The 21,545-nt window shown below is 33.4% G+C and overlaps 1 non-coding gene across 1 annotated transcript; it reads left to right on the top strand.

Moving 5' to 3' along the window:
• Positions 1–18,012: 18,012 nt before the first annotated feature.
• LOC143648947 (U6 spliceosomal RNA) lies at positions 18,013–18,119 on the top strand. The gene has a single exon (XR_013158844.1). It is a non-coding gene; the product is annotated as a U6 spliceosomal RNA (small nuclear RNA).
• The last annotated feature ends 3,426 nt before the right edge of the window (positions 18,120–21,545 follow it).

Genomic DNA, 21,545 nt, shown 5'->3' with positions numbered 1-21,545 from the left:
TTTCCACCAAAGAACTGTAAATTTGTAACTAAATAAATCTCCTTGGAAAAAGCCAGTCCATTTCTGATATACTGAATTCTGGAAGCATTAGCAAACTAAAACTCATCCCTTTAGTTATTAAATAGGAGCTCAGGGGTATAAAACTTGAGGAAATAATTAACCTACTCCATATCCTCAGAATCTGTGATTGTTCTTTACTTTTGGGGGACTAACATGTATGTGATTCCCGTAGTTGGAGGTTTTATTAATAGCAATTCCACAGGATGACGTGGAGATGGCAAAAGGAAAGTACCTAGAAGAGAAAGGTCATCTTTCCAGATGATTTTATTTCATAAAAAAATGTTGGTCCTCATTTCATTAAGACAATCTTTGGCATGTGATTTGAGAAATTGTCAGTCAAATTTTGTTCAGATGTTGACCTTATCCTAGAACCATAGCCTAACAATTAAAAAAAAAAGACACTGATTGTATTGATACTTAAACTATTTTCATACTGAAAAAAATATGTATTAATTTAATTAATCACCACATCACTGTATACATTCAGTACTATCATTATTACCATGAACACCATTTCATCATGTCAAAATTAAATAACAGAGAGTTTATGTAACTCCCTAAGATCCCAAAATCAATAAATCACAAAACTTAGATTTAAACTAGCACAATGTGACTAAAACTGTGTAATCCCAACTGCTATATTCTATCGCAGTGCAGCTAAGCAAAAATTTGGGAAAAGTGATGCTCACCAAAGTTTTTGTATATTTACCGATACAAACCAATCAAAATATTAAAAATTATTAATAGACTTAAAATTTTGGTACCAACTGGGTATAAAGAAGTTAACAGATCATTCTATAATATCTCCTTAATTAAAAATCACAAAAGAAAAAAGTAAACTAATACCGTCCTGTTTTGTTAACACAATATGGGAACCAAGATCCTTCCAAATCTCTTTTTTTAATAGTTGAAAGGGCAATTCAGATATTCACATGCTCTGGAGAAGGCGGTCCTTAACCACAAAGCATGCTTGCAGCTTCATACTTTCTACCCTCTAACCTTCAAGGGGAAGTGGTGTTAACCAGCCAGGAGTTCAGCATACATACCTTTGCCAGGTGTACAGGGCTTTGGGACAATTCTCTGACTATTTCATAACATTTTGTTCTTACTACTTTGTTTTTAAAAATGTGTAAAAAGTGGGAAACTAAATAAAAAGTTAAAATAAAACAATAACAATGCAAATTATTAGGTATTCTGAAAGTGTTACATCTTTAGCTTCCATTCAATACATATTTGATTAAAGCTGAACTACTGTGCATTCATATAAAAGGGAACAAAATATTCTTTGCTTGAACCATAGGATAGTTGGGTGACAAATACTCCGAGATCAGCATTTAAAAAGAAACTCACAATGGTAAATTACAGCCAGGTATATGATGAGTAGCATCCTGTCAGCTCTCCTTGATAGAAATTGACATGCGCTAAAGAACACAGAAAATGTCTTAAGTTTAAGATCCCTGAAGAGTGGCTGTTATGCAGACTGCCTCTGTAATAGATTGAAAAAGACATCTAATAGTCAGAAAGCAGAGCTGACTGTTAAGAAAAATAAAGGCTTTGGTTCTCAATCTCCCGTCGGAGAGGAGTCATTTAACCTACTCACTGATACAGAATGCTTGATTCTTATGAAGCGTCTCAGGAAAGAGTTTTGAATTGTCCAAAATCCTACACAAGAGTTGATGTTTTTTATTATATGGAACATGGAAACATTCTGAAATTGGGAGATCCTGTAGAAGGGATATGAAATATTTTAAGAGTAGCTTATAACTAGTCAAACTTCAGACATGAAATGGTTGCAAAATAAGAATAAAACTGTTATTTTAAGAAGCCTCCTGATCGTTCAAATTCTGATACCATATTTTCTTCTATCTGCCAAAATTTGTTTTTTTATTTGTAGGTTTACGATTGATATGTCTTTTTTTTTTCCTAATCAGAATTTAACTTCACTATGACCAGCATAACATATTAACTGATTTTATCTTCCTATTCCAAAGTGCTCACTAAAATGCTCTCTAAGCAAATGGTTCTCTTATCTCAAAAGCTTAATGTGGGCCCCAATCATTGTCTTTGGAATCCATCACTAATAACATATCCAACTGTAAATGACTAGAGAACACAATTGTGACCTTCTTCTCTGTGATAATGAAAAAGCTGACCAGGGAATCAGCCAAGTTACCCAAAGTTTTTCAATGTTTGATATTTGCTTATGGGTATCCTTCCTTAACTGAGAAAATATTTAGGGCAGTTGAAATTGATACTAAAACACAGCAAGAGATTTTTATAAAAACTAGCTGAAAAGAAAATAGGTAAATAAAATGAACAATAAAAGAAAAGAAAGATTAATATGTCCAAAATACCATGAAATCTTATTCATATTATAGAGGTGGGATATCAATTTATCTCTGAATTTGTAGCAGTAATCTGAAAAGGAAGTCCAAATCAGTAAAATAATTTTAGTGTTTAATAATAAAATCACATAAATTACCCAGGAAAATAACAACTATTATGGGCATTGTAACAAATATATTTTCCCAAACACCATTATAATGAGGACTTTGTACTAACTCACAAATACATTTCTTAAAGTAGGCAATGAGTTTCTTATAGTATCCCTTAATATAAGTCAGTGATGTTATACAAACCATGCAAGTGAGTAAAAAAACAAACAAACAACAGTTTGCTGGTATTGTTTATTTGAGAGTTATGCATATTTTCCTTGATATAGGTTTACTTTAAATATTTCAGGCATTTTTCCATACATAATTGCATGTTTCAGCTGAGCTTTTCTCACCTTTTGATTAATATTCCATTCAAAATTGTTTCCTGACAAACACACTGATTCTGTTTTGCATTTAGCCATTTTCTTTTCCCAATTGCGTTATATTACATTATCTAATGACAATGTTTCTGCCCACCATACACTTGCCATGAGTTATTTTGGGCAGAGATTCTTCCCCACCTCACTGACTATGGGTCTGACCATATCACTTGGTTTATTCAGTAGAATGTGACCAGATATAATGTACTCCATTTCTAACTAAGGTTTTAGGTGTGCCTACATGATTTACATCAACCTTTTACATCTCACCACACACCCTGAAATTGTGCTCTAGGTTTTTCTTTTAACTCAAATAAAAGACATGTCCAACCGATCTGAACCCAAACCCAGCCAAACTTCAAAACCTTTAGTAAGAAGTGAATGTATATATCTGAAGCTACTAACACATGGGGACTACTTTCTTTTCACCGTTATCACTTCACTACCTAATATGATTATTAAAAACAGAATCTTATGCTTAATTATGCACAGTAGCAGGGATGAGATTGGTATCCTGTTGAACAAATATGAAGATTCACATATTAAGAGTTCTGCAATATAAGGCTATCCAGTTTGGTTCATATTTTGGCTGAAAGAAAACTTCATGAGACCATTAGTATTGGAATGACTCATAATTATTCTAGCCTACATTTCATTTCCAGATATTGTACCCCACTAAATATAACCAAGGAAGCTGTGATAGACCTTTTGGGGGCTAACTATCTATTTCAAAGCAATTCCTTTCCTCTGGGAATAACCTACATTTTGATAGATGGGATCCCATTTATCACAATTCTGCATTTTCCCATAGCTGATTCTTCATTAATATATATCCAACTAAACTGGGCCAGAAACAATATTCTTTCTCCTAAGAATTTTACATTTTGAATAAAACCTTACAAACAAAATATCTGACTAAAGATGAAGCCATACCACTACAGAAAATATAACTATAAATTCCTACTGTAGGTATGTTTGGTAAGCCTTTCTTCACTTCAATCAATAGAGACACTTGTCCCTTGAGAAAAGGCCATTTTCCCCACTCCTAATCTCCTGATATGGTCTGGTTAAATTACCAATGCTTGCAAAGTTGTATAGCAGTTTTTGTTGAAAGGTTATATTTTCTGACAAGTGGAACTAAGATTACCTTCTTACAGATAAGTTCCTTACACTGAATATCTGCTGAGTGGTCACAGTGTCTCATTTATATTACTCATAAGCCATATTGCTCTTTGTTTGCAAATACTCATAATGCCCAAAGCAGTTAATCCTTGATAATAAAATACTCTTAATTATATTTTTATATAGTACCACTTAAAAGGGAACATGGTTTAAACGTTAGTACCCAATAATCAATCCCCAACTGGACATTTCAATATGTTCAGCCACAGATAAAATAAAATTTTATATTTTCACAAATTTCAGTGGCAAAGAATACCGTCACTTCTCACGCTGATACCATACATTTACACAGTCAGTTAAATGATCAGCAGTGCTCTATTTGGCTCCAGGTAAGGGAATTAACAGCTTGTGGGAAAGCTAATTAGATCCAATTATTACTCAACTGACCTAATTTGACATCAGATGTCTAGGAAGAAGTCATCTGAATTAACTAAATAAATATTTAGCTACTATATACACAAGAATTCCATGGATAATTTATTCTTAATGAAACTCATTTGGGGAAAAGGAATGTACTCATTGAGACAGAAATATTCAAAAAGAAGAAAATGATCTAATTTCAAACCTTCTAATAGAGTATGATAGCACAAGATAACTGGTATTCATTTGTACTCTGGTATTCATTTGTATTCATTTACTTGTCTATTTTTTTTTCTGCAGTCACCTACTGTAATTTAAAAAAATGTAATTTAAAATAATTTCATTTTAAATCTGAGCCTCAATTTGCTCATTTGAAAAAGTGATTGGATTAACTGGTTTCTAGATCCTTTCTCCATGCCATTCTTTGATTGAAATGCCATTTATTTAAGAAGACAACTAGATGCAAGACACTGTTCTTGACTTTGTAGTTTCTGGTGGGTTAACCAAGCCCGCATTATTTCACATAGTTGATTTCTGGGGTAGGCCAAAGCACAGATATTTTGTGCTTTCTAAGAGTAGGGAAAGTGCTCTAAACGACTTAAAATAATAGAAGGGGTATAGTTTCCACCTTAATAACCTTAGCATTCCCTTCCCTACACTGACATGAGCTCTTGGTAGGAGAGTTTTTAGGGGAAAATTGACAGGCAGATTGAGGAGGAGTCACAAATATCGTTTACAATTTATTGAATTTTTCTTACTCATTTGTAAGAAAATCAAATACTCTAACTAAGAAAACTTTACCACGTTGTGCTGAGGAAAGACTGAGAAAGAAAAATTGCAGTATGGAAAGTAGTCAACCTCAATTCTCACGGTGGCTGTTACAGGACAAAATGAGTATAAAAGGGCATTGAAAAAGAAGAGATGGCTTATAAGTATAAATGCTCCCTCAGCTCCCCAAGGAAATTAGGAAAGCACATGCTATTAAAAGAAAAAAGGAACAATCCTCCTTACACTTTTCCCTTTATTCTTCTTGAGAACTAGCCAACTATGCACCCTGTGGCAAAGCAGCAGCTTGCCAACTGATCCTGAAAAGTTGCCTGTTTAGTGGGTAAAATCACAGCAGTCAGTCAGGACGGCAGGCAGTAGAGGGGGATCAGTCCTGTGCCTTCCAGAATTTGGGACATCCTGAAACCGAAAACTCTACCCTCTGGACTTCATCCCTTCAATGTGATACTTTATGCATTTTTAAAGGGCAAGCAAACCCCATGTCTTGAATGTTTAAGCCATCATTGGTCATATCAAAGTTAGCATAACCTAAATATCTGGAAGCAGATTTCCTAGGGCAGATGAATGATAAAGATAGAATGAGACAGTTTGTTGACTCAGAGATGTTTAAAGCAGTAACACTAATGAGGCAAATAGAAATTATCCAGAGAAGAGAATCTGAGGAAGTCACATTATTCCTTACTCACTGGCTGATTCTTTATGAGCTCTTGAAAACTTTATGTGGGCCCAGTAGCTAAAGAGATAAGTTCTTGACCCATTTGTTTCCATAAAAGAGGACATATCTGTTCAGCTATTTCTTTACCTCACTCCTTTTCCTGACAACACAGAGGTCTGATGGAGTTTGTCCTTACAAAATTAAGCTAATAGCGATAGTGTTTATTTATGTGAATTGAGTGTGTACTACTTGCTAGGAATGATTCCAAACACTTAATATATAACCCATTGAATACAAATATTTTATTAACCCAATTTTACAGATGAAGAAACTCTGGCAAAAAGAAGTTAAATATATGTCATAAGGACATAGGGCTAATATAAATTGATATAAATCCAGGCTTTCTAGCTATGTGCCTTCATTCTAATTCTGTTATATTGTCACATTTAAAAGGTAAGAAAATCAGGAAATGAGGGTATGAACAGAAATTACACTACAATGAATAAATAAGAATATTTCAAAAAATTATATAGAGAGAATGCATTTATTTGACACAAAACAAGCAGTTGAACATTATATGTAAATTAAGATAGTTTTAAAACTGTTGTATTACATATAATACATTTATTTTTCTCCAAACAGCAGCAGATTTCTGTCTGTCTTCATATTAGATGAAGAAAAATTTTCAGCAACCAAATTATGGCTCCAAGTTACTCTCAGAAAACTGACCAGCAGTTTCCTTGATCTGATCAACTCAGCACGCCAGCACAGATGGGTCTCCATCATCTCCTGTCGTTAAGTGCATTAGCTTTGCAGCCCCCAGATCCAATTACACGAATGCTGGCTGGCCAAACAACACGGGGCCTTCTATGCCTCCAGTGTTTCCTTTTGGAAGTGTGTACAATCTCGTTTTGCCACCTGGTCCTGGAGGGGGCCTCCTTGCTAATCTGACAAAGGAGAAAAATAATGTGACCTAAACCAATGCCGGCATCTGCCACAGTGTTATTAATATTGCTGTTTTTAGCACTTGTAATCCTATTCCTTAATAAATAAGATACTATCATTTTCCCTTGACAACTGAGACTCCAATGCCTTGGGATACTAGTTCTCATTTAGGGTCATCAGCAGCACAGTGTATAGATCTTCATTCTGCAGATTAGACTTATCGCCACCAGCTCCTACACTCCTTCCTTCCTGACCACATCATATTATCCTACCAGAAAGATAGGAGTAAAGGTTTCTTTTGACATAATGTCAGTTTCAATTTTTTGAAATGATTTTGGTTTCTACAATGTAATGCCACCATTAGCAGAAAAAGTTCAGAAGTCAAAATTTTGTTCTCATAGAACTAGAAAAAGGAAATATTAGTATTCAAACGTATTAACTCTGGCTATATATATATATATATATATATATATATATATATATATACACACACTATATATATATATATACTATAATATGTATGTGCATATGTGCATGAATGTTCATATATATGCGTATATAGGTGAATAATGCTCACAGAAGCTGTTATTACTTAACAGTATGCTGGATTAATTATTGTTGCTCTTGCTACTTAGGATATGCGTCATTCATTTGTTTTGTGTTTTTTATTTTCAAAGTTTCATTGCTTTTCTTTGTAGAGAGTGGAGATATAGATAAGGATTTCCAGGTAACCATACTAGAAGCAACACATAAACTCCAGGAACATACTTTTCCTTTTAAATCCTATCTTGTGTTTGATATTTTCAAATAATGTTTCATCCTTTAATTTAACTAGAAGTATAGTAAAAAAATCGACTAAATAAAAAGTAAACATAATCAGAGTCCAGCAGGAGTTAGAAACAGGGTAAGATAATGGGTAATTGGAGCTGAAGGGATACAGACTGTGCAACAGGACTAGATACAAAAACTCAAAAATGGACAGCACAATAATACCTAATTGTAAAGTAGTCATGTTAAAACACTGAATGAAGCTGCATCTGAGCTATAGGTTTTTTTTTTTTTACTATTATTATTACTTTTATTTCTTTTCTCTATATTAACATTCTATATCTTTTTCTGTTGTGTTGCTAGTTCTTCTAAACCGATGCAAATGTACTAAGAAACGATGATCATGCATCTATGTGATGATGTTAAGAATTACTGATTGCATATGTAGAATGGTATGATTTCTAAATGTTGGGTTAATTTCTTTTTTTCCGTTAATTAATAAAAAAAAAAAGTAAACGTAATCATACAGTGTCTGCCATTAGTTTTCTATTTGTAGGTATGCTGGTTTGAAAGTGTTGTCTACCCCAGAAAAGCCATGTCCTTTAATGTCGATTCAATATTGTAAGATGGAAACCTTTTATTAGATTGCTTCCATGGAGATTAACACACTCAATTTTAGGGGTGACCTTTTGATTAAATTATTCCATGGAGATGTGATGAGCCTAATTGTGGGTGTGACCCATTGATTAGATATAGATATGACTCTAATCACTCAAGATGGGCCTTGATTAAGTTACTGGAGTCCTTTAAAAGGGGGGACATTTTGGAGAAAGCTCAGAGCCAACAGGAGACCCAGATTTTCGGAGATCTAGAAAGAAAATGCCCTGGAGAAAGCTGTTTGAAAACAGAAGCCAAAGGACCAGTATATGCCAGCCACATTCCTTTGCAGCTGACACAGATGTCCTGGACTGATTAGCTTTTCTTGAGTCAAGGTATCTTTTCTTGGATGCCTTAGTTTGGACATTTTTGCAGCCTGAGAACTATAAACTTGTAACATAATAAATTCCTTTCTTAAAGGAGTTCCATTTCTGGTATATTTCGTTCTGGCCACTTTAACAAAGCAAAATAACAGGATTTTGAAAATTTCTAAAAAGAAGCCAACGTAGCAATAGAGTGAAGTAATTAAAGAGATTTGGCATATATATTGGTTTGTTAAAGCTGCCACAATGCAATATACCAGAAATGGAATAGCATTTATAAAGGGAATTTATTAAGTTACAAGTTTATAGTTTGAAGACTATAAAAATGTCTGTGTGTGTGTGTTTGTGATTCTGTATGTATGTATCTACTTCTCTGATCCAAATTCAAAGTGACTGAATTCTTTCTCAAGGAATGCTCAAATCAAACATTTGATATGAGCATCAACTTTATTCAAGCCATTAAGCCACTAGTTTAGACAGAATTTTAGGTTTTTCAGTTTGTTCAGAATGTTTCTAAACCATATATCATTAACTAAAGCAGTATTTCTACTTTGTGATAAAGATATAAAATAACTCAATAATTAAGCATCTGTCCACTGTAACTTGGCAGATAGTATAAATGCACTCTTGTCCATGTTTCTGAGCATATATATTACCATTTCTATACTTGGTGTATCCATAAACAGATATAAAAATACCTCATTTCATTTTATACTGATAGAATTGTACATGAGGGATTAAACATGGAAATTGCTAAATATGATTTTCTCTGGGGGGCTAGAGTTGGCCTGTGAATAATGAACCAATGAAATAATTCTCCTTTTCATTTTATGTAATTCTTTTCTGAAATCATGCTTGTACATTAATTATTTTTTTTCCCAGAGAAGCAAACTGAGGGACATTGTGAGATAAGTAAAGAATGTGCATTCACACTGCTTGATGATAACATAGATTAGTTTTGAAAATGGTCTCAAGATTTCCAGTCCCAAATTTTGTATATGTTTAATAGATGGACATCTAAGCTTGAAACAGTAGCTATGATTTTTAAAAAAGGGTCAAACCATTCTTAAGTTAGTGTTTTGTTTTGTGAGCTGCCAAAATATGATATACCAGAAATGGAATGGCTTTCAAAAAGGGAATCTAATGAGTTACAAGTTTACAGTTCTAAGGAAGTGAAAGCGTCCAAATAAAGGTACTAATAAGAGGTTAGGTTCACTCAAGAAAGGTCAGTGGGTCAGGACCACTCTGTCAGCTAAGAAGTCATGTGACAGGCATCTGCTGGTCCCTTGCTCTTGGACTCCATTGCTTTAGCCTCTGTTCCTGTGGGAGTTCCTCACTTTGCTTCTCCTGGGCTGGTTTTCATTTCTTGGCTTCCTTAACTCTCTCCAGGTCCTGACTTGCTTAACATCTCATGGTGAGATCTGCTGGCATCCAAGCATCTCCAAACAGTTGTGTCCCTTTTCTCCAAGTATCAGCATCTGTGTCTGCTCTGTTCTAAACTTTCTGTTGGTTCTTTCTCTGTAAGCTCTCTCTCTCAGTCAGCTCTGTCATTTCTGAGGTTTCCCCTTTAAAAGGACTCAAGTAAACTAATCAAGACCCACCTGGAATGGGTGAAGTCACATATCTATCTAATCAAAAGGCCGCACCCACAATTGGCCATGTGAGACCTCCATGGAGATAGTCTAATCAAACTTTTAGACTTACAGTGTTAAATCAGTATGAAAAGGAGTTGCTGCCCTAACAAGATTGAATCAAGATTTAAAAAGGGTTTTTGTAGAGTACATAGTACTTTCAAACCAGCATAGTTGGGCTTTATTTTAAAAAACAAGTTTAACATCAAATGACTATCAATTTGATTCCTGAGCTTTTAGTTTGCCTCTCCTCTACTTCTATTAATCATTTCAGGCTGAAAATATTATTACTTTTTCAGATGTTAAAATAATGCAGTTTTGATTTCTAACACCATGAGAATCTGTGGTACTGAAATGGAGGCAACAAACCAATCCTCTTTAAAAAATGAGAGCTATTTTCTTTGCTGACACCAACACAACTAATAAAAAGGAAGGCAGTTTCTCTGTAATGACTTTTGATCAAATTTTATGTACAGCATCCCAAAAGGGCACATTTCTGAGTGTAGAATTTATACAGAAAGGAAAAATAATAATGCAGAGGCAAGAACACAGTGGCACTGTTCCTGAAATTTTTACCGACTCTCTCCTAGAAAATTGTAAACAGTAGGATTTAAACTGCTGGTAGCATTGCTCATGCTTCTCTCATTCCTGCAACTTGATCATCTTCCCCTTGCACAGTTGTGTCAGAAACACTGTGATCTTTAAAGAGGTAATGGTTAGCTATTTGTCCTAGAAATGAAATGCCACGTATGTTAGTAGTTGGGGTATTCTGATGTTGGAGATTTTAATGAAAACTGAGCTCTTATAAATTGGAGAAATAAAACAATCTGTAATAAACTGATATGGAATATTATACCCTAAATACTGAAGATATTGTCACCTTAAAAAGAAAATCAAAACAATGCTAGAAATGGGGAATGGAAAATAGTCCTTTTTCTCTGTTTCACAGTCCTCCCTATTGTTTTTAGGTAAGCAATGATTACATTTTTAATTTAAAAAGCATTTTAAAGTGAACCCAAGCATGACATTTAAAAAATGCGAAGTGGTTCAAAAGAGTGAATATTGAAATATGCAAATAGCCAACTCCTCCACCAACTGCCCCACCTCTGACCCTCACTCACAGTCTATGATTAAACATTTTTAACTTTTTCTGATTTTGTGTTTTCAATAGATAACCCCATTGGGCCCTTTTTGATTTTAATATTAAATATTGTCTATTATATAATAATCTTATTAAAAAAATTTGTATTATAATTGTATATATTATATGTTGACTTTCTTATAGGATTTCAAGAATCTAACAATACTTTGACCTACATTTTTTTTTCATTCTTCTCCTGAGATTTTTTAGTTATACCTTATTTTCAGGTCTATGAGTTGTTTTTATAATTCTAGTATTTATAGTAAATCTGCATTTTTCTGTCCTTCAGTTTTAAACAGTAACCATAAAGGACAAAATTTTCACTCGTACCATTTTCTTGCCCACTTTCCTCTGCCTTCAACTTCCAGCTGCTGCCTATCATTTTAGGACATTTTCATAGCTGATGTATATACATGCATATCTATAATCAGTTCATATAACAAAATCCCGTGTGCTTTAACAAGAAATTAATTATAAAAACCAAAAACACAATAGACTAAATTTTCTATTCCATTATTACTTGAAAGATCAGAATCAAACAATGTGGATGAGTATAAATGAGAAATCCTCCAGAGCATCGTAAAGTTCCATCTTCCTATCTCGTATTAGGGACAGCCTCTTCCAACATGAAAAAGTCAGAATGGTCATAGCCCAATAACCCCTAAAGACAGGGATAGAAAGATCAAAGGTGATGGTGGAGATATGCAGAGAAGATAGGATTTAACAACTGAACATGACTCCTGAATCATTACATCAATACCTCTTTTAGTCTCCAGTATCTTAGAGTGGCTATAAGTAAAAAAACAAAAATTGTGGAATTGTAAACCATGTCAAACTCTGAAATATATTACACAACTACTTGCAGTGCTGGGCTTTGAAATTTATTGATTTTTGTATATATGTTATTTCTCACAAAAAAGAAAAAAATAGTCAATTGTAATGCTAAAAAAAAATATTTATCCCTGGGCAGACCGTGGTGGCTCAGTGGCAGAGTTCTCGCCTGCCATGCTGGAGACCCGGGTTCGATTCCCAGTACTTGCCCATGCAAAAAAAAAAAGATATATATATATATATTTATATTATATATATTTATATTATATATGTATTATTTATATATATATATATATATCTACTTATGCCTTCTAGCCTCCTATATTCTGGAGGAGCAAAAAAGAAAAATCTGAGCGGATTGTATGGTAGCCCATGACAAACTCTGGAATCTGTCCTGTAACTACTTGTTGAACTGTGCTTTGAAAACTATTGTTTTTTTATTTATTTGCTTTGTATATATGTCATGTTATGCAATAAAAAAGTTTAAAAAAATGAGAAATCCTTGAACTGCTGAATCAAGGAAAATGTTACAAGCATTGAAGTAAATACATTCATTTTTCACAATCTATCTATTGCTCCAAATCAGAACATATATTAATTTCTTCACATATGGTCCAGGGCTTGCTCTATTGTTTTATGTTTTCCATTCACTTTATTGAATGATAGTGGATGTGTTTTCATCCTGTCATGGTAAGAATTAAACATCTCATGGTATTACCTTGTCTTTGTTTTTCAGTCTTTTAATTTTTTGTTTCAACTATTAAATATACTTTTGGTAATAACTCACACAAAATATGATTTCTCATTTTTATCAATCTATTCTTGCTTTATGAATGTATTATCTGTTTTACCTTCTACTCTAATGATACAATTTATAATTTAAAAAATCATCTTTTGGTCCTTGATTTTCATTTTATTATTCTTAGCTCTATTATATTTTTTTCATCTGTTGCCTTTTCTTAAATGCTCAGCAGTACTTGTTAACTGTATTATATTTATAGATGGTGGTCTAAGCTAGGTAGATACAAGACTGTGATTCCTAGTTTTATATAGTTTCCAAACAGCTTTCTTGTTTGGATGGAGCTGTGTGAATATGATCAGGTAATATGAATTAGCAACACCTTTGTGTGCAGAAGAGGATCAGAGAAATAAGTTGGACACTGAAATATAGTCTTTTAATGAAATACTATGTACTCCATAATCATGTGGTCTATATTCATCTAACCGTTTGGCTAATGCATCCTGGGATGAGGCAAAAGGTGATGAATTAGGGTTTAGAAAAACAAGGGGAATTTTAATTAATCTCATTGGCAAAACTATTTTACATTCATGTTTCCATTAACTCTTTTCTTATCATAAAGATTTTCCCAATATCCATAGTAAGAAGACTAATATAGCAGTCTTCTAACAACTTGTATTAATGTTATTGCTTTATTGTTTTTCCTTCATCCCTCCTGAATTCTCAACACGGTTTTGGATTCTTTCCTTTTTATTTGTGTTTGCTTATAGATACAATGTCCATTCAGAGGAAAAGGAAATGGCTCATCAAAATGTTTGTTTAGTCTATCCCTAGTACTATAAGACTCCACAATCTTCTCAAAGAGAAGTTATATTTAATTCATTTTTAAGACTCAAGAGTTTCAATAGTTCAAGAAATTGTACAGTATGATTCAGGGAGACCTAGAATTTGAAGGAGAAGAAGTAGGATAGGGATGGTATTGGCAAGACTTTGAATATTAGAATTACTTCTTTCATGGGTGCTTGTTTTTATAGTTAGCAGGTTAGGAAAAAACAGAATATAGTCCAACTATGCCTTTAAGATCTTTCCAAATCAATAATAAAATACACAATACATTTTTATGCATATAATCCTATACAATAGCACGTAGGTATACTTGTACAATGAATACTGTACAATGAATGTAGAGGATATAATTCCATGAAGAGTGGCTATGCTGAAGGCTTTTGAAATGGCTGAAACAAGAAATTTTATTTAAGATGACAACTTTCCAAGGAAAGGTAAGCTACAAAATTTCTATACTGGAGAGATATAGAGTTCTCTGCTTAAGGGGGGGTGGGGTGGTTAGGAATACTGTCATGAAGCTGCTTTTCCTTAGTGTACTCACACTTTTTATTTGTATTACACAGTTGATTGGTGTGGCTCTGAGAGGGTGGGTACTGTTCTGCCTCTTCATTCTGCCATTCTTTCCAAGATTTCCCTCTAATCAATGAAAACCATATTCTGATTCAATACTTATAAGAATTAATCAAATTTCCCCTGTAGGTTAGTTCGAATGATTTTCTATTTAGAAGGATGTAAAACTTCTAGAAATAATAGTGGTGGATTGCTGGACTTGTCGTTAACAATAGCATTGATTACCTATTATCCATTACATTTCCCCCCTGTTGAATAGCAGCAATGTGATTTGGAGAACTCAGTTCAAATTATAGGGAAAAAAAAAAAATGGAAAGAACAAAATGTTATCTCATTCCACTGGCCAATGTTGATGGTCACATGATATAAATGGCCAAAAAGATAAGAAGAGGAATGGACTAGTCTTTCCACTTGACATGATAAAGGAAGCATGTAGTACTCATTTCTGTGGAAAGCTTTCTTAAGCACAGCCTTCTTATGCCTTCTAATATATGAAAGATAGAGTGGTTGAGTAAAATTCCTTGCTTCTTTATATTGTGGAGCTGCTGCTGAAATAATCAATTCTAGAGGCTGTTTCTTACATTTCTTAGTTAATCTGTGTCTATTTTTCTCCCACTTGTATGGCGTTTCACTCACTACAACCAAAGACATCCTAACTGATGCTATAACTCTAGCTGAAACTTAACTTATCTGAGCCCCTGTTAGGAAACTTCCCTCAAGTTATGCTTTTGTACAGAGAGGAAATATGGGCTAAGCCATTCTCAACAACCTGGGGATTACAATCATCAGTCAATCCACATATTCATTCTTTCCTTGGCTAACCATATAATTAAAACCTATTTAATATGTGTACAACCAGAATCACTAGGAAAGGAAATTCTTATGTGTGTGTGGGTGAGTGGGTGGGGGTACAGATGCTGTGCATAATCTACAAATATTCACCCATCTAGAGACTTCATATAGTTTAAACAAAATCAATGCCCACTTTAAACATCCTTGTTTCAAAACTACCAGACATTTTTAAAAGAAAACTACAAAATCAAATCCCAGACTTGACAATTATTAGTCTTCCCATCAAAACTCCTAATTTACTATAGCTATTTGTTCTAGTATTGGGCAATTTTCTTTGTAAATGGCAATATTAATCTATGTAGAGTCACTTATTTAGCCTTGATTCGAAAACATGAAGAACTTTGGAGTTAGCATTTTTATTTTAGTTAAAATATGGTTATCTGAAACAATCATTTATCCCTCCATGTATGATGAATGACCAAAAAGAAAACCACACTATCTATCTCACCAGTAATTCTGTTGATGCTTTGATTCAAGAAATAATGATAGGAAATATATACCATGAATCTCTTCACAGAAACTTCTTTTTTTGGGGGGGGGGGGAAGCTGAGCAGTATAGTTTTCAATATTTCAATATCCAGAACTGACACCAAGGAAATCATTTCTTAATTTTGGTGTCTGACTTAATTTAACTCAATATTTGGAATTCTCCCATCTTGTAGTAAATATCTATGATTTCCTATAGCCCTGACACCAAAAAAGAAATACAGATACCTTTCTCTCATCAATAAAATGAGAGATTGACAATGCTTTTTTCCATAATATTTTCCAAGACTCCTTCACAGATCTCTTCTCCTTTATTCTATGAGCAATTTCAGATTATTAATGGAAACTCAAATTATCTTCCTTATCTGACACACATTTGATGGCCAATTTGACAAGCAGTCAAAAAATCATATTCTGAATCCTTTGGAAAGATTCAGTTGAACTAAGACTGTATTTTAGAGTCAGTTATAATGGCAGTGGCATACCTGGATTGAATCTTTATTACTGCCACTTCTCTAAACCCACAGAGTCAATGTTATTTCTATCCTTTGTTTGGTACCCAAATCAGTATTTTCTTTCTTTCTTTTTACTTGTCAGAAATCAATTGGAAAACTTTGTCTCTTCCAAAGAGTCATAGGACGTAGATGCTTGACAATTAAAATACTAGCATGGGGGTGCAAGGATAATCCAGTGGTAGAATTCTCACCTGCCATGTGGGAAACCCAAGTTCGAGTCCAGCCCATGCACTTCCCATACAAACAAACAAGAAAACAAATGAAAAACCAACCAAATAAAAATTCAACAAATGATGCTGCAATAAGGGGATACTCACATGGAAAAAGAATGAAATGTGACCCCTGCCATACAGCATACAAAAAAACAAACAAACAGCAAAAAAACACTAGCAACAATGAAAATGAAACAACTACAGAAATGCAAATGAAACAACTACAGAAATGCAGAGAAACAAAATGGATTTGGCTCAACCCATCAAGCTTTTGTGACAGTCAATCATTTGTGTTTAGAAGGTTAAGCCACACTGGATTTATAAGTATGAAAAAGATATTTAAGTCATTATGTTCATATGCTATTGTTAAATGGGATGTAGTTAGAATTACTTGGCAATGTTGGCAAAATACCATGCTAAATATATTTTATTTTCTACAATACAGATGGATGATATATCATCTAGATTGATGATCTTTATTTTAAATGATATTCATATGTCATATGTGCACAGTCATCTAGATATGAAAATGAACAACTGACATAAAAATCTTAACATTGCCAATTAAGATTGATGTTTCTAATTTACTAAATATATTCTCATCTTTATTGAAAAGTCTGTTTTTTTCACTTCATTCTTCTTGATAAGGAAAAACATTACTTAAATACAAGGGATGTTGTAGGCTCTCCAGCAGATAAAAATGTATTTGTTTTCTCAAAAATGGTATGTTTATTCAAAAGAGAAGGCCACTCTCATATGACTAGTTAAGTGGCCAGTTATTCTGAAATCTTTTTTGCTGTCAACAATTACATAGATTCAATGAGTTTTCTTTGAAAAATCTCAAAGGAAATACGTAAAATACTAAAGATATATTATTCTCAATCTCTACTGTCAGTTGATTATAGCTGAAACTTGTGAATATAGATAAAATAAACCATTAGCTATATAAGTATATTCCTGAAAGTAAGCTTTTATATAGACAAGCAATGTGGCTATATTAATTGGTTCTGTATGTGTGTGTTTTGTTTAACTGTGTTGTAACAGATTATACAAGAAAAATGTTGTTCATGTATATAACTAGTGTCACCAAGTCATTATTCAACCTGTCAGTAATGAAAGGTCCAACTGCTCCCGTGGTAAAGAAGGTGTTGGACTGGTATGAAAGCAAATGGAAAAAAATAGATAATTTATCTTCCTATGTCTAGATTTAATTTATTGCTTGGCACCCATTTCATGATCAATTAACTACCCTCTAGTTGCACCAGTCTTTTAGAAAATCCTGCTTGAAAAAATAGTCATTTGAAAGAAGATGTAAACACATTTATGGTAAGAAGAATCCTTTATAGTAAATTGTTCCTAAATACAAGAATATGTAAGCATTTGAGTCATGTAAATTTCATACTACTCAATGACAAAAAGCAGGCATACATATCCCTCACACCACACAAAGGAGACTTAATCTTGAAGGTCAAAATATACTTAAAGAAAGGAATGTAGGAGGATAACGTGGGAAGAGTACAATCAATTGATAATTACCTCTAGAGTAGGAAAGAAATATTAATATGTCAATATATGGAGATTCAAGATGCATATTCCTTGCAATTGAACTTTATAAAATCTTTCAAAAATGCATATTGAGTGCTCACTTCAGCAGCACATATACTAAAATTGAAATGATACAGAGATGGTTAGCATGGCTCCTGTGCAAGGATGACACGCAAATTCATGAAACATTCCATATATATATATATATATATATATATATATATATAGAATACATACTACATGACTAGTATTTTTCTAAGACGAATCTGCTAAAGTATGCAGAAAAAGACCTTCCTCACATTAGGCTTACATTTAAGTAGGGAAAGACAGACAGTAATCATACAGATGATTAATAAGATTGGTGGTGATAACTTCTATGAATTTAGCAAAGGCAAGCAAGGGAGATAAAGTAGGAGACGTAGGCAGAAATACTTAGGATAGAGAGTATAGACATTCTGATAAACTGATATTAAAATAGGACTCTGATGAATTAAAGGAGAAATTCGTGAAGTTATCAGACTAAAGCGCATTACAGACAAAAAGAAGGGGCAAGGACAGAGGTATCATGCCTGCTTTGGGAGTTTAAGGAAAGGCAAAGATGCCAAACTCATCAAAAAAGTGAAGTTACTTGAGGGTGAGGAAAGAGGTTTACCTAGAACTTGGAGGCGCATATGTAGGAATCTGGCTCTTACTTTCAGTAAGATGGAGAAAGTTTGGGGGTTTGAAAAAAGAAGTAAACAAGATTCACTAAGGTGACTGCATCCAGATAAATCTTGAAGGAACAAAGTTGGAAGTAAGAAGGCCAGTTATTAATCTATTGTAATTTCTAGGTGAGATAAAATGGTGGCTAAATTTATGATAGCATGGTGGTGAGGAGAAGTGGTTTGAGTCTGTATATATTCTGTAGCTAAAGTTGAGTGTCATTGATAATGAAAAGTCAAAAATGGCTCCAATATTTGAGATATTTGTCATTTCTTGAGATGGGAAAAGTGAAGATGGTATGATTCTTGATTGAAATCAGGACTTGAGTTACAGATGATAATTTTGAGAAGTCTGTTTAACATCTAAGTAGATTTGCTCAGTCGATATGGGACATATGTCTATAGGTTCAAGAGAGTTCTTGTCTGAAGATACTGCAGTGAATTAAATCACTTAAAGGATTAATATAGATTAAAGATATTACAAGGTCAGGAAACTGAAGTCTGAAATAATTAAAAATTAGAAAACTGAGGAAGCAGCAAAGAAGACAATATACATTGTTTGTTGTATATATGCAATGAACAATGAGGTAAAGAGAAACAGGAGTGTTTTAGTGTTTCCTAAACTTGGGAACCCAAGTCTAAGAAAGTCTCCCAAGAAGACAGGAATAATTCCCAGTATAATATACTGAGGATAGGTCTAATATATATTTAAACATAATATAATTTAAAATTGTCCATTGAGTTAAATAATAAATGACTATTGGTTACTATTTTACTTTGCTAGTGCTGCTGGAATGCAATATACCAGAAATGAGTCAGCTTTTATAAAAAGGGTTTATTAAGTTACAAGTTTACAGTTCTAAAACCTTAAAAATGTTCAAATTAAGGCATCCATCCAGAGAAAGATACCTTGACTGAAAGAGGGCCAAATGGCACCCAGGATTTCTCTGTTAGCTGGGAAGGCATGTGGCCGGCATCTGAGGTCCTTATTTAGCTTCTCTGAGGCAAAACTATGGTTTCTGGCTTGCTTAGCATCTCATGGGAAGGCACATGGTGATGCCTGCTGCCCCTCTGCTCTGGGGTTTCATTGTTTTCAGCATATAGTTCCAGGGGCCTCCTCTCAGAACCTCTGTCTATCTCCAAACATCTGTGTCTGCCTATGTCAGTTCTCCAAGCATCTCCAAATATCTGCATCTAAGCTTTCTCCAAAATATTTCCCCTTTTACAGGATTCCAGTAAATCAATCAAGACCCACCTTGAATGGGTGGGTTCATACCTCCAAAGAAATAATCTAATCAAACGGCCATGTCCACAGTGCCAAATTGGAGAGTGAATCATGCAACAAAGCTAAAATTACCAAGAAATAATACAAAGATGGATGTGAAAATGTATGGAGAATATATTTGATGGTACATGTTTTCTGAGTAACAATAAGTTATTTTTCAGTTGATTGTATTTTCTCAACAAAAGCAGGAAACAAGGTCATCAAATCAGATGACAAGAAAAGAACATTTTTAAATGTTAGAGGAAATTTACACTAACAACTTCCCTAACTCCCATCCCATGCTGTTTATCTCTAAATCCACAAATAGTATTTATGTCACTTAATATTTCTATGGGGCTGATTTTTAAGAAAATTATTCTTATTAGAGAAGTGGATATACATAAAAAGCATGCATAAAATGTGGTGTTTCTGTATGCGATCCCATTATTAACCACTTGCATTTGTATGGTACATTAGCTACAATTGATGAAATGTTTCTATAATTGTACTGTTAACTATAGCACATGGTTTAACTTAGGGTTTACTGTTAGTTTTGTACAATTCCATGGAGATTTTCAAAATTTTTATTCTGGTAACATATAAACAACCTTAAAATTACTTCCTTTTAACAGCATTCAAATATATAATTCAGTGAAGTTAATTACATTCACAATATTGTGCCACCATCAACAAGATCCTTACAAAAATTTTCCAATAGTCCCAAATGAAAACTTTGTACATTATTAGACTTACTCCCTATTCTCTATCTCATTCCATGCCCTGGTAGCCTATATTCTAGTTTCTGACTCTATTTCTAACCCTACTTATTTCGTATCAGTATAATCATATAGTGTTGTCCTTTGGGTCTTGCATATTTCACTCAATATAATATTTTCAGGATTCATCAATATTGTTGCATGTATAAGAACTTCATTCCTTTTTACGGATGAATAATATTTAATTTTGTAAATATACACTTCCATTATCAATTCATCAGTTGATGGACACAGTTTTGCTTTCATCTTTTGGCAATTGTAAATAATACCACTATGGATATGAGTGTGAAAATGTCCCTACTTTCAATTCTTTTGTGTATATATTTAAAAGTCAAATTTCTGGGTCAGATGGTAATTCTATATTTAATTTTTGGAAGTTCCACCAAACAGTTTTCCACAGAGTCTGAACAACTTTATATTTCCACAAATAATGAACAAGTGTTTCTACTTTTCCACATCCTCACCAACAATTATAATTTTTTATTTTTTAAAAAATTGTAGTCATTCTAATGGGTATAAAATGATGTCTCACTGTGTATTCATTTGCCACAATATATATGCCAGAATATATTTGATACGTATTTTCCAAATATTTTCTTCCATTGCATATGTTGACATTTACTTTCATGATAGAGTTCTTTTTGTATGGATGTTTAAATTTGATGAGGTCTAATTTATATATTTTTTATTTGGTTATTTATGCTTTGGGTGTAAAGTCCCATTGCCTAACACAAGGTCCTAAGGATGCTTCCTCATGTTTTCTTCTAGGAGTTTTAAAGTTCTGGTTTTTATATTTTGGTCTTTGATTAAATTTGAACCTATTTTTGCATATGGTGTGAAGTATAGATGCACCTTTATTCTTTTGCATGCAGAGATTTTTCCCAA

This window comes from Tamandua tetradactyla, chromosome 10 (genome assembly GCF_023851605.1).
Source record: "Tamandua tetradactyla isolate mTamTet1 chromosome 10, mTamTet1.pri, whole genome shotgun sequence".
Classification (NCBI taxonomy): domain Eukaryota; kingdom Metazoa; phylum Chordata; class Mammalia; order Pilosa; family Myrmecophagidae; genus Tamandua; species Tamandua tetradactyla.
This window is presented reverse-complemented; position numbering and strand designations above follow the sequence as displayed.